Below are 12,105 nucleotides of genomic sequence, written 5' to 3' on the forward strand. Positions count from 1 at the left end.
CAGAATGCAAAAATGTATATGATATCTTCCACAAATGGATAATACCTTTTCCCAGTTCATTCAAAATACTTTAAATTTTAAGAAGTCTCATTAAAAAAAAATCTAGAACAATAAACAAATGACCTCAAAGAGTATTAATATTTCAAATAAAATTTTAAAAACTCGTATCTTAGAGTAGTTCAAAAAAGTCTTAAGACCCCCGAAAACCAAATTCTTGGGGTGCCTGGGTGGCTCAGTCGGTTGGGCGTCCAACTTTGGCTCAGGTTATGATGTCATAGATTTTGAGTTCGAGCCCCGCGTTGGGCTCGGTGCTGATAGCCCCTGGAGACTGCTTCTGATTATGTGTCTTCCACTCTCTCTCCTTCAAAAATAAATAAACATAAAAATAATTTTTAAAAAATCAAATTCTTTGATTTAAAAGACCAAGAAATGGATACAGAAACAACATGGTCTCCCCAAAAGGTTGCAAAATTCAGTATAGTAGGTGAGGCTACAAAAATTACCCCAGAGGAGCAAAGAAGAATTAAAACAATATTCAATAAAAGGAATTAAAAGACAGATGCAATTCAGAAGCCCTGGCCCTTCTAATTGTCACCTGCACAGACGTGGCCATATCTGAGTTCCTCCTGGTGGGTCTCAATTTTTCCTTTAAAAGTGGGATAGTATATGCTTGGCCTACTTCAAAGTGCTGTTCTAGACATTAAGTATGGAAAAAAAAATTTATAAATGGATCCAAAAAAATAAGATCCTTCGCAAATATAAGGATGCTATGTGTATATGCTAAAGTACAAAGTCGCTTTCATTTTTAAAAAGTAAAGAAAGTCATTTGTTTAAAAAAAACACATCATTGTAAATGCATTCATATTTAAAAATCTAATAAAGATCTTCTCTCACCTGCATTTGGCATTTCAGGAATAAGATGGCTTAATCTGCTTCTCTGAAGATTTCCCCCTCACAACTAAATAAATAACAAGGCTAATATTTACCAGTATTATGTTAAAATGACACACAACCAACAAAACATTTCTCATCTTATAAGATGAGAAAAAAGGTCAAAGACCACCAAACGGCCATCCAAACACAGACCAGAAGGCCTACTGTGGGAGTAAGGGGGCTAAGTAAACCCACAATTTTTTAAGATTTTTATTTAAAATTTTGTTTTCTTAATATACTATTTTCCAATGCCTGAAAAAATAATTCCCAGATAGTACATTAAATGCTGTCAATTGCGTTACACTGTATAATATGTTGCTATGTGGTTTCTCAATTTTATCAAAATTACATCTGAGAGAATGAAAACCATTTGTCTACATTTAAAATTCCTCATCTCTACAACTCAATATTTTTCCTTGATGCATTCTAAATGCCCTAGTAGAAATTATTTTGAAAAGAAACCATTAAAGGTATGCTAATGACTCTGAATTGTGACAGATGCTGTGGAAACAGGCCTGTTGGCTGAGGCACAGCACCATTAGCTATCTATCATAAAGTACTCTGGACTTGCTCATTTATTACTGCTGCGTTGCTCAAGGGGGGAGAAAAACAGCAAGAGTTTCTCTTTCTGAGGCAAAAATCATAAGCCACTCACTTATTCTAATGTCATGATCCCCACTGTTTGTCTGCATGATAATTAGGAAAATCAGAAGTACTGAAATATTGCTTTAACAATGTGATTAGAATTAAACCATTAAAAAGACCAAGGAGAAAGTTCCATGTGCTTACTAACTGCTGAGTCTCCAACACTAAATACCCACTACAGGCAAAACATATCCTATGTCCCAAGAAGGAGTCAAGGTGTGGAACTGCAAGCCTCACAGGGAGGTGTGGGGGGAAAGCGGGGAAGAAGAGAAGAATTAAGGGGTGGAAACAACACATCATTACTCTGAGAACCTTCTGTCACAACCTGTTAAGAATATTTGTCCATTACCCATTTTGAGAGGAAACACTGACCCAGCCACTGTGGGAATCAAGAAGTAAATCAGTGCGTTTTACAAAGTGACTACATGCATGCTGACTCACTGGATCCTACCAAGAAGGCTATAATGAAAATACCACACTGCTTTTGGAAGAGAGGAAACTGAGAGCTACAAGCAAGGAGACTGACTCAGTATCTCAGGCTCACTGGCTGAAGCGCCCAAAGGCCAGGCCTTCTGTCTTTAAGGCCAGTGCTCTTTTCTCAAGGACCAAATACGAATGAAGTGATGTGAAACAGGGAGGGAAAAGAGGTAGGAAGGGATAGTTTCTTTAAATCTCTACAAAAATATGAATAGTATGACTACTGTATAACATGTTTAATATAGCTGCCACAGTCGCATTACATGGAAGACGCTTGAAAATGTATACGGGCGCCCAGGCCTTGGTGCACCCAATGAACAGCCTTGTTCAGCTTACACAAAAGCCTGTCCAACCACAGGGTCACGAGGCACCAACAAGAGAAGGAGAGGGCCTTGTTTCTCTCCTCCATCAGTTGTTCACAATGAAGGCTGGACATTTAAAATCCTGTGTTATAAAAATGCACTTGCTCATGTCCCAGCCTGTAACCCCCAGTCCACTCGGGCATTTATGTTTACTACCTTGACAGGGGAAGCCGGTGACCAGCCAGGCTTAGGAATCCTAGAGTCACAGCGCTTCTTCCTGTACCTCCATACACAAATTATAGAGAAAAAGCGGTTGGCAGAAAATTCACAGCTTTAAAAGTCAGCTACAGATTTTACAAGAGTTAAGTAAAGGGCAGGAAGTGTAGTAAAGAATTAAACAATAAACAATCCTGTCCAGGAAGGTAATACCAAGCCTGAGAGGTTTTTAACTACAGAAAGGGAAAGCACTCAAGACAGCCCTTAATGGATGGATGAGAAGTTCACTTTCACAGAGAATACAATAAGCTCACACCATATAGTGTCTGCTGCGCAAAGGTGTTTGACAAAAGGTGTATAACATCCTAAGCTCAAAAGTTTGTACTCACAATTTGCCTCTGAAGTCCAAATTATAGACTGGAGTAAAACCAAATGCTCATTACCTGCAGAGATATTCTAAGTGTCTCCCTTTTCATGGGAGTTGCCCCCAGGCACTCAAGAATAATGATAACGGGGGAAGTGACAGTAAAATACTGAACTTCTAGAGACCTTTGAAATGTTCTAAAGAGGTCTTATCTTACAGCCATCTATAAAGTAGAAGTCAATGTGTCCATTATTTGATTATTCTAGAACCACATGGTAATAAATTCAAAATTATATTTAATATCTGAATTACTAATAACAACAGCTACCTAGTGTGCCCAGTGAAAAGGACTGTTTAAACAGCAAGTGTTTCATTTATATGTAAAAGTCCATGAATTAATGTCATCTGGATACTTCATCAAGGAAATTTGACAGTGACACCTAGTCTATAAAAGAACCTTATAGAGTCTTCTACTCTACGTGACTTTTAGCAAACTTACTAAGTGATTATAACCTTCTCAAGTGCTTTGAGTTTAATATACTGCCACGAGATGTTCAAGTTTAATGAAGACTCTGAAGATACCAACCACAGCATGTAGGAGCAGGGCCCTGTCACCTACTGGCCTCAGGGGTAGTGCCCTCCCTCACCTCCAGCTAGGTTCCTATGTCCTCTTAGATAAATGAACCCCGGAGGATCACCCATGGTCATGCTCCACCTAACAGAACAGACCCATCATTTCACTGACCACAGCAGCCCAGAATGGGCTTGAATTGCCATTATAACAAAGATTTGGACTACTGAACAACACAAAGGAGCCCCTTCACAGGTGACTTTCCCTGGCCCAACTGCCTATTCAGGTTGATTTCCTTCTGATAGCTACCTGGGCGGGAGGTTCCAACAGGGCTCAGCTACGGATACCTATTGTGGACAGGAGAAACTCCATTCAGCGAGCATAACTGGGCTCCTACGGAGTGTAAAACCCTGTGTGAAAATGGAAGCATAAAGGGCACAGCCTTTCCCCCTCTACAGTGGAACTGACATTCTACTTTCTCAAACTGGGAGTAAAGGTCATGAGTAGGGAGACACATTCTGGTCTCCCTGGGATGTCCCAGTTCAAGTGTACTGTACTAATGAATTAATGGTGCCTCCTTCCGTTTTTTCTGTTTAGATGATAAATTATAAAGTTGCTCTAGTAATAAAAGAGCTATGAACAAAAGGTTTTAGAAATACAGAAAGATCATGAATCATTTCTGAATTAGGAAATCAGGAAGGCTTTATAAAAGAAGTATTTATGTTGTGCGTTGAAATGCAAGGCAAAATTTAAACAAGGGGCTCAGAGGTGGGTAGGAAAGCAGAGGACGACACTGCAGGCAGAGGGACGAGCCTGAGGAGGGTGCAAGAAGCAGGGCACATCTGCTGTCTGCTTCTGGAACACTTGCTCGTTGAACTACCTTACTTTGTAAATGGCAGTCCCTATTATGGCTACTTGAAGTATCCTGAGAGCAAGGATCATGCTCAATCTGTGTTCCCCCAGCTCCTGACACAGCACCTACACAGAGGAGGTACGCAAAACCCACCGGTTAATCATTACAGGTTGCGATTCAACTGAAGGAAGTGGGGCATGCAACATCTGCAGAGACAGGGTCAGAGGTTATCGTGAGGCAACATTCAGGGACCCATTGCTGAGAAATGGGTGAAAAGTGAAAGCAAATGACAGTGCCAAGGTGATGCCACCTTAGCTCTCCCCTGTGCCACCTTTTGCATTCCCCCAAAACAGGGACTGTGCCATGCTCAGAGACAGGAGGAGCTCTCACCTGCAGGCCCAACTGCGTACCAAGCAGAGCTCTCAACAGTCCATGAGGTCCTGCCCAGAAAGGACATAAGGCTAGCAGCAGCCCTTCAGAGCAAAGAATGAGGTCCCCCGGGGAAGAAGGGTTTCTGCCTCCACACGACCACAGCAACCCTCCCCTGGGTCTCTGGTCTCCCCTCTGCCCTGAAGGTTCTTGACTCGCCAGCCCACAACTGCATGCACCAAATGCCTAAAAATCAAATCAACTAGGACATACCCACACACACTGACACATCCCTAATACACACTTAGCATTAAGCCCATATGTTTATATAGTGTGGTGCAGTTTTTTGCTTTTATTATTTTTTTTTAATTCTAGTGTAGTTAACATACAGACAGTGCTACATTTGATTTAGGTGTGTGCTCTAGTGATACATTACTCAGTGCTCATTGCCGTAAGTGTACTCTTAGCCTCCTTCACCTCTTTCACCCATCCCTCACCTCTGTAACCTATAGTTAAGAGTCTATTTTTGGTTTGTCCCCTCCCCTCTTTTTTTCTCTTTCATTTGTTTTATTTCTTAAATTCCACATGAGTGAAATCAAAGTATTTGTCTTTCTCTGACTTATTTAGCTAGCATTACACTCTCTAGATCCATCCATGTTGTAACATGGCACAATTTCATTCTTTTTTGTGGCATATATAGAAGTAAATATAAATATACATATATATAAAGCATATATATAAATAAATACAGAAGTGAGATTACTGAACTATAGGGTAGTTCTATTTTTAATTTTTTGAGAAACCTCCATCTGTTTTCCACAATAGCTGCATCAGTTTGCATTCCCATCAACAGTGCACGAGGGTTCTTTTTTTCTCTACATCTTTGACAACACCTGTTTCTTGAATTTTTCATTTTAGCCATTCTTACAGATGTGAGGGGATATCTTACTGTGGTTTTGACTTGCATTTCCTTGATGATGAGTAATGTTAAGCATCTTTTCCTGTGTCTGTTGGCCATCTGGATGTCTTCTTCGGAGAAATGTCTATTCAGGCCTTCAGTCCATTTCTTACTTGCATTGTTTTCGTGTTGAGTGGTGTAAGTTGATTACATATTTTGGATATTTACCCTTCATCAGATATGTCATTTGCAAATACCTTATCCCATTCAGTAAGTTGTCTTTTAGTTTGGTTGGTTGTTTCCTTTGCTGTGCAGAAGCTTTTTATTTTGATGTAGTCCCAAACATTTATTTTTGCTTTTCTTCCCCTTGCCTCAGGAGACATATCTAGACAGATGTTGTTACAGCTAAAGTCAGAGAAATTAATGCCTGTGTTCTCTTCCAGGATTTTTATGGTTTCAGGTCTCACCTTTAGGTCTATAATCCATTTTGAGTTCATTTTCGTGTATGGTTTAAGAAAGTGATCCAGTTTCATTCTTTTGCATGTAGCTGTCCAGTTTTCCCAGCACCATTTGTTGAAGAGACTGTCTTCCTCTCATTGTGTATTCTCACCTCCTCCATTAAAGATTAATTGACCATGTAATTGTGGGTTGATTTCTGGGCTTTCTTTTCTGTTCCACTGATCTAATATGTCTATTTTTGTGCCAGTACCATACTGTTTTTATGACTACATCTTTCTAATATAACTTGAAGTCTGGAATTGTGATGCCTCCAGCTTTTTCTTTTTCAGATTGTTTTGGCTATTTGGCCTATTTTGTGGTTCCATACAAATTTTAGGATTGTTGTTTCTAGTTCTGTGAAAAATGCTGTTGTTATTTTGATATGGATTGCATTAAATCTGTACATTGCTTTGGGTAGTATAGACATTTTAACAATATTTGTTCTTCCAATCCATGATCATGGACTATCTTTCCATTTATGCCATCTTCAATTTTTTTCATCCATGTTTTTGTTTCCAGAGTACAAGTCTTTCACCTCTTTGGTTAAATTTATTTCTAGGTATTTTAAGTATGATGCAGTTTTTAAAAATGTTTTCAAAGACAATGTCATCTGGCCCAATTATCAAAATTATTCAAACTCAAACATAACTGTAAAAATGCCCTGAATAATTACAAAGCACTCTGTAGACATAAGGTATCAGGCATGCATGTGATACACACACACACACACACACACACACACACACACGATGAAGAGACTGAATTAGAGCATGAAATATTGAGTTAACTATTTTTATTCCTTTAGAGTTAACTCCTCTCTTTCCCTAATCTGCAATTAGTTCAGGCATCAGCATTAAGCATAATATATACCAATCATTTACAGAACATGTAAAGTCCATTGGGGAAGGGATTCCTCTTATTTGTATGTTTTGATATATCCCCAGCATACAAATTACAGTGGCAAGCACATAGTAGGCTCTCAAAAAATAATTCTTGAATGAAGAGAAATGCATACGTAACACACATACCTACAGACAGATCTACATATGAGATACATTCACTCTTGATCAACACATGAGCATTGTCTATGATAGGCAAGTGTTTTAAATTATAAGAGCTTTATCAAAATTCTACATGAGGACAATGGTATCATTATAATCATAGAATGAGGTCTATCAATGATTATTATTCAATTACCATATTTCTGCCTCTTTGTTTCAAGGTAAAACAGACAGAAACCAGTGACATTTACTCAGTTGTCATAATGGTGACCTTGAAGATAAGTGACAAATAACATGAACCTTTCCCCCATTATTTAAGAGTGATTAGGGCATAAGGTACCAGTTTCATAGTCTAGGAAATTCTATTAATCTTTGCCCAGCTACTTATATCTTTTAAATGAGGAAGTAGGCAAATGGCCGCTGAGAAAACCAGATAATTGACAAATAACATGAACCTTTCCCCCATTATTTAAGAGTGATTAGGGCATGAGGTACCAGTTTCATAGTCTAGGAAATTCTATTAATCTTTGCCCAGCTACTTGTATCTTTTAAATGAGGAAGTAGGCAAATGGCCGCTGAGAAAACCACCAAGTAAGGAGGAGAGACAGGGGCTCCTGAGGGCTCAGGTAGCTAAGCATCTAGCTCTTGATTTCAGCTTAGGTCATGTTCTCACAGTTTGTGAGATCGAGCCCCACATCCAGCTCTGCACTGACAGCTCAGTTCGTGCTAGGGATTCTCTCTCTCTTACCCTGTCCCTCCATGACTCACACACACATCCTCACTCTCGCTCTCTCTCAAAATTAATAAATAAAATAATTTTTTAAATAAACAAAATAAAGGATAGAGGAGGTTATACAAAGATAAACGTGCATTCCCATAACTCTATTGAAGAGTGATCTACCCTGTACTTACTCTCTATCCTGCAATCTTCACAGCCTACCTGGAAACCACCACTAATGAAGATGAAAAACATCCCAGACAGGGAAACTAGAGATAGGGGAAACTGATCTCATTGTCACTTTATCCCTAAGAGCCCTCGGCCTCTTTCTTCACAAATTCCAGGTTAGGTAGGATGATTTCTATAGTTTCTTTAAGTTGTAACAAGAAGTACAGTGATCATGCAAGACAATTTTGCCTCAATCTACACCAAGGCTGACCAGCCACTAAGGCAGGGGAAAGGAAGGAACTAGAGCCCCCTACAGCAGGTTGCGGGCAAAACCGTACAGTGGGCTGCAGCTCTGAATTGATGAGGCTCTCACATCAAGGGCATGCCTTGCAGAGTACATCTCTCAATTTCCTTTCTTCAGTGAAGTGCTGAAGAAGAAAAGCCCACTTGGCACATGGAACAGCATCAGGATACCTGTCAGAAGGCCCCGGGTGAGGAACTAATTATTTGGGTGAACTTAACTATTGCACATTTCGAAGCCCAGTTTGCTGACAGCCTCAGAAGTTTACAGACTTACAAATCAACTAAAAGGCCAAATTACTGCTTTAAAGTAAGAACTACATCTGCCAAAAACAACAGGTATATGAGAGCTCCATCCAATGCATGCTCTTTCTGCAGGCCATCTATGTGGCAACTGGAAAGTTACTCAATAAGCTGTCCAACCTGGAAGTGTGCTGGCATGTTGCTACAACAGCTTACTGGAAGCATCTCGACAAAAGACAGGCATCCACCAGCACCAGACAACTGCAGACCAGGGCTGGGGTGGGAAGGAGGTAGCTCTTCTTATCTTTTTGAGTCTTCTCTTTCCTTCTATTTATAGAACTCTTAAAAGCAATTAATGACTGAAGAAGTCTTTTTTTAACTGTATATAGTAAATACTTATTCAATTCAGAGAAACAGATAAACACAGAAGTGTTTTAAAAACAGAAAAAGTTAAAAAGAAAATATCCAATAGCAAGTTGTCTGCGTAGATACAGGTTATAAGGAGCATGCTGACTTGTATTATATTAAACATCATATTGTAAACATGTCCCGTGATATTAAATGATCTTTTGAAACTTTATTTTGAAGACTGAAAAAAAAAAAAACTGACACATTCTTTCTTTAGACATGTTAACATATTCCATCAGTGACAAGCAAGTCTTACATTACAGTCATTCGGAATATGTTTTGAACTTTATTATAAGACAACTAACTGTTCCTCCTTGATTTCTAAGTTACTGAACTGCAGTCTTTAAGCACAGAAAAGACCTCCCAAAATGAAAGCACCCCATGCTTAGAAACTTTAGGCTTTATAAGCTCTCCAGAGGGACAAAGTCGTGATCTGACAAACTAACACCTCATCATGGTGCCCCTACCCCAGATATCAACTACCATCCTTTTTCCCAGGCATCACATGTGCATATTAATGGTAGGTAGTCTTGCCAAAGTAAACACCCCCACATTTTCCTCCTTACTTCTATCTGGAGAAAGAGGGAAATAGAGAAAAATAGAGAAGAGGGTAAGGCCATGCCAAATCAATGAAAAAGGATATTTTGGAGACATATAACCTCGCAGTAGCATCAAATCACATCATTATTCCACCTACATACAGGATGAAGCTCTAAGCCCCAAATTAAGTTAGGCTCACACTACAAAACCTTTCCAATCTCTTGCAATTATACACTACAAAGCAGAAGAAAAGCTCCCGAAGACTTGAAGCAAACTGCGGCCAACATAAGAACATTCCCTGATGCACAGTTGGCTGTTACTTTGTTGTGTCCCATTTTCAGGGATATGGGGACAGAAATGTCTTTTGTACAGCTCCTCTAGGATGACAGACATTAATAGAAATGCATGGATGGATTTACAGCTGGCACAGATCAATTTCTGGTTATTTTACAATTATTGATTAGGGAACTCAAACAGGCCTTGCTACTTGCCACACAAAAAGCTAACCCCACCCCTTTATAAACCTTGAGAAAAAGCCAAAGAAACATGAAAACTGATGTTCTGGAAACAGAGCATGCCAAGACAAGATTATAACCAATTCAAAGCTGAGAATCAAGTAACAAACATATCTCCAGAAGAGAGCTGAAGAAACTCACAGGCTTGGCAAGTCACTCTTACAGCAGCAACCTTTGCTGCAACTGGAAGTGACGGGAGGCTTTTTCACTTCAAGTAAAAGACTTCTGTCAGGTGAACATGTTTTAATCCACCACATGCATTTGTACCATGTCATTTACAAGGACAAAACCTGACAACTTCACGAGCCCGCCTTTGTTGTGGCACTCCACACGCCCAGTGTACATGTTCCCAAGGCTCAGAAGAAGAAGAAGAAAAATATATATATATATATATATATAAAAGTGTGTATATGAAATATATATATGAAGTATATATAAAGAGAGGAGAAGGGAAGAGAGGGTGGGGGAAGCAATAGTATAATACACATGCAGGCATATGTACAGTTATACATCTATCTTGGAAATGGTGATCTACAAGATGGAGATGCATGGTTAAAATATGCTGCATTCTAAAGGAGGATGGTATTTAGATCTTGTTCTTTTTGATGCCTTCAGGGTTAGAATTCAGAGAACTTCTTTACAATATACTGAGTTCTACAAGGAGTTAAAAAAGTTCTGAAGCATCAATACAGTCTCCTGTCACCTGTGCATAACAGAGAATGATGGAGACGTTGTAGAGATAACATGGAAAGGGGGGGAAGGGGTGGGAAAGAAAAATTATGCCACAAATAGACAAGGTAGAGATATAACGCTCATACTAGAAAATGAGCAAACGATTCTTAGTGAGTTGAAGACATAAGTGGGAAATAAGTGGAAAATACAGCAAGCATTTAAAAAGGTGAATCTTTAGGGATGCAGGGGTGGCTCAGTGGGTTGAGTATGAGCATCTGCTTAGGCTCCGGTCATGGTCTCGCAGTTCGTGAGTTGGAACCCCACATCGAGCTCTCCGCTGTCAACGCAAACCAGATGCAGGGCTCAATCTCACAACCCTAAGAACAAGACCTGAGCCAAAACCAAGAGTCTTGACACTTAACCAACTGAGCCACCCAGCCACCCATTGACCCTTTCACTTCAGTGACTGCTAACAGCATTTACACCCCTGCCTATGACTAAACCACTTCTACTAATCAGAGTTAAGTTTTCAATTACCAAAATCCAATTTAACCAAGAAAACAGAGGCTTTCAACTTTAACTATTTTTCTTTTTTAAAATGGGTTTTTTTTTTAATAGCTAAAGAAAATTAAAATAGATGTGACTCTTGGAATTGGTAACTTATTCATAAAGCAAAATTACTTTATAAAAAGTCAATTTATAAGTATACAGAACTTTGCATTCTCTTAGAACTCCTGTATTTATATATTTATTCATTAAGGTAAAAGACTTGAAAGAAAAGTGCATTAACGATCTTGTCCTCATTTTAAACAGATAGAAACAAAGGGCACAAAGAAAAAAAGCAATTTACCTAAAATTACTTGAAGCAGTTCTTGGGGGAGTTGAAGGGAGGACAGAGAGAAGGCTATTCCAGATAAAATTATTTGTTCAAAAAACTCTGTAGAAAAATAAGAGTTTACTCTCTAACAGTTTTTAATGATACAACTTGGATGCCTGCTACATTTCAAAGACACAAAATCAATACAGACACTGGTGAAAGCATTTAAGTTGTTTTCATTTTGGTTCATGAAAAGAAAATACCCCAAACAATTGAATCTTTACCCACAACATAGAATATTAATCTATATGTCTAAATAAAATCCCTCACCTATCATTTTCTGTGCATTCTACCTCCATCTTTGTAAAGCTCTAACAATAACAGCAAGAATTCATATATTGAAATTAACACAGTATTCATGTTGATCCTGCTGTTTGTAAATCATGCTTAAAATGTCTTAAGATATGACAACAAAATGCAATATATGATCCTGGAATGTATCCTGTTCCAAGAAGAAACACTACTATGAACATTATTGGAATCTGGATTAAAGATTAAACTATTGCAGGGGCGCCTGGGTGGCTCATTTGGTTAAAC

The 12,105-nt window shown here is 38.8% G+C and overlaps 1 protein-coding gene across 2 annotated transcripts in view; it reads right to left on the reverse strand.

Annotated features, from left to right (window-relative positions):
- Positions 1–12,105, reverse strand: part of CHCHD3 (coiled-coil-helix-coiled-coil-helix domain containing 3) — a 276,511-nt gene that overhangs the window by 148,375 nt on the left and 116,031 nt on the right. The window lies entirely within an intron of this gene.

Source organism: Hyaena hyaena, unplaced genomic scaffold (genome assembly GCF_003009895.1).
Source record: "Hyaena hyaena isolate Hyena2069 unplaced genomic scaffold, ASM300989v1 scaffold_8, whole genome shotgun sequence".
Classification (NCBI taxonomy): domain Eukaryota; kingdom Metazoa; phylum Chordata; class Mammalia; order Carnivora; family Hyaenidae; genus Hyaena; species Hyaena hyaena.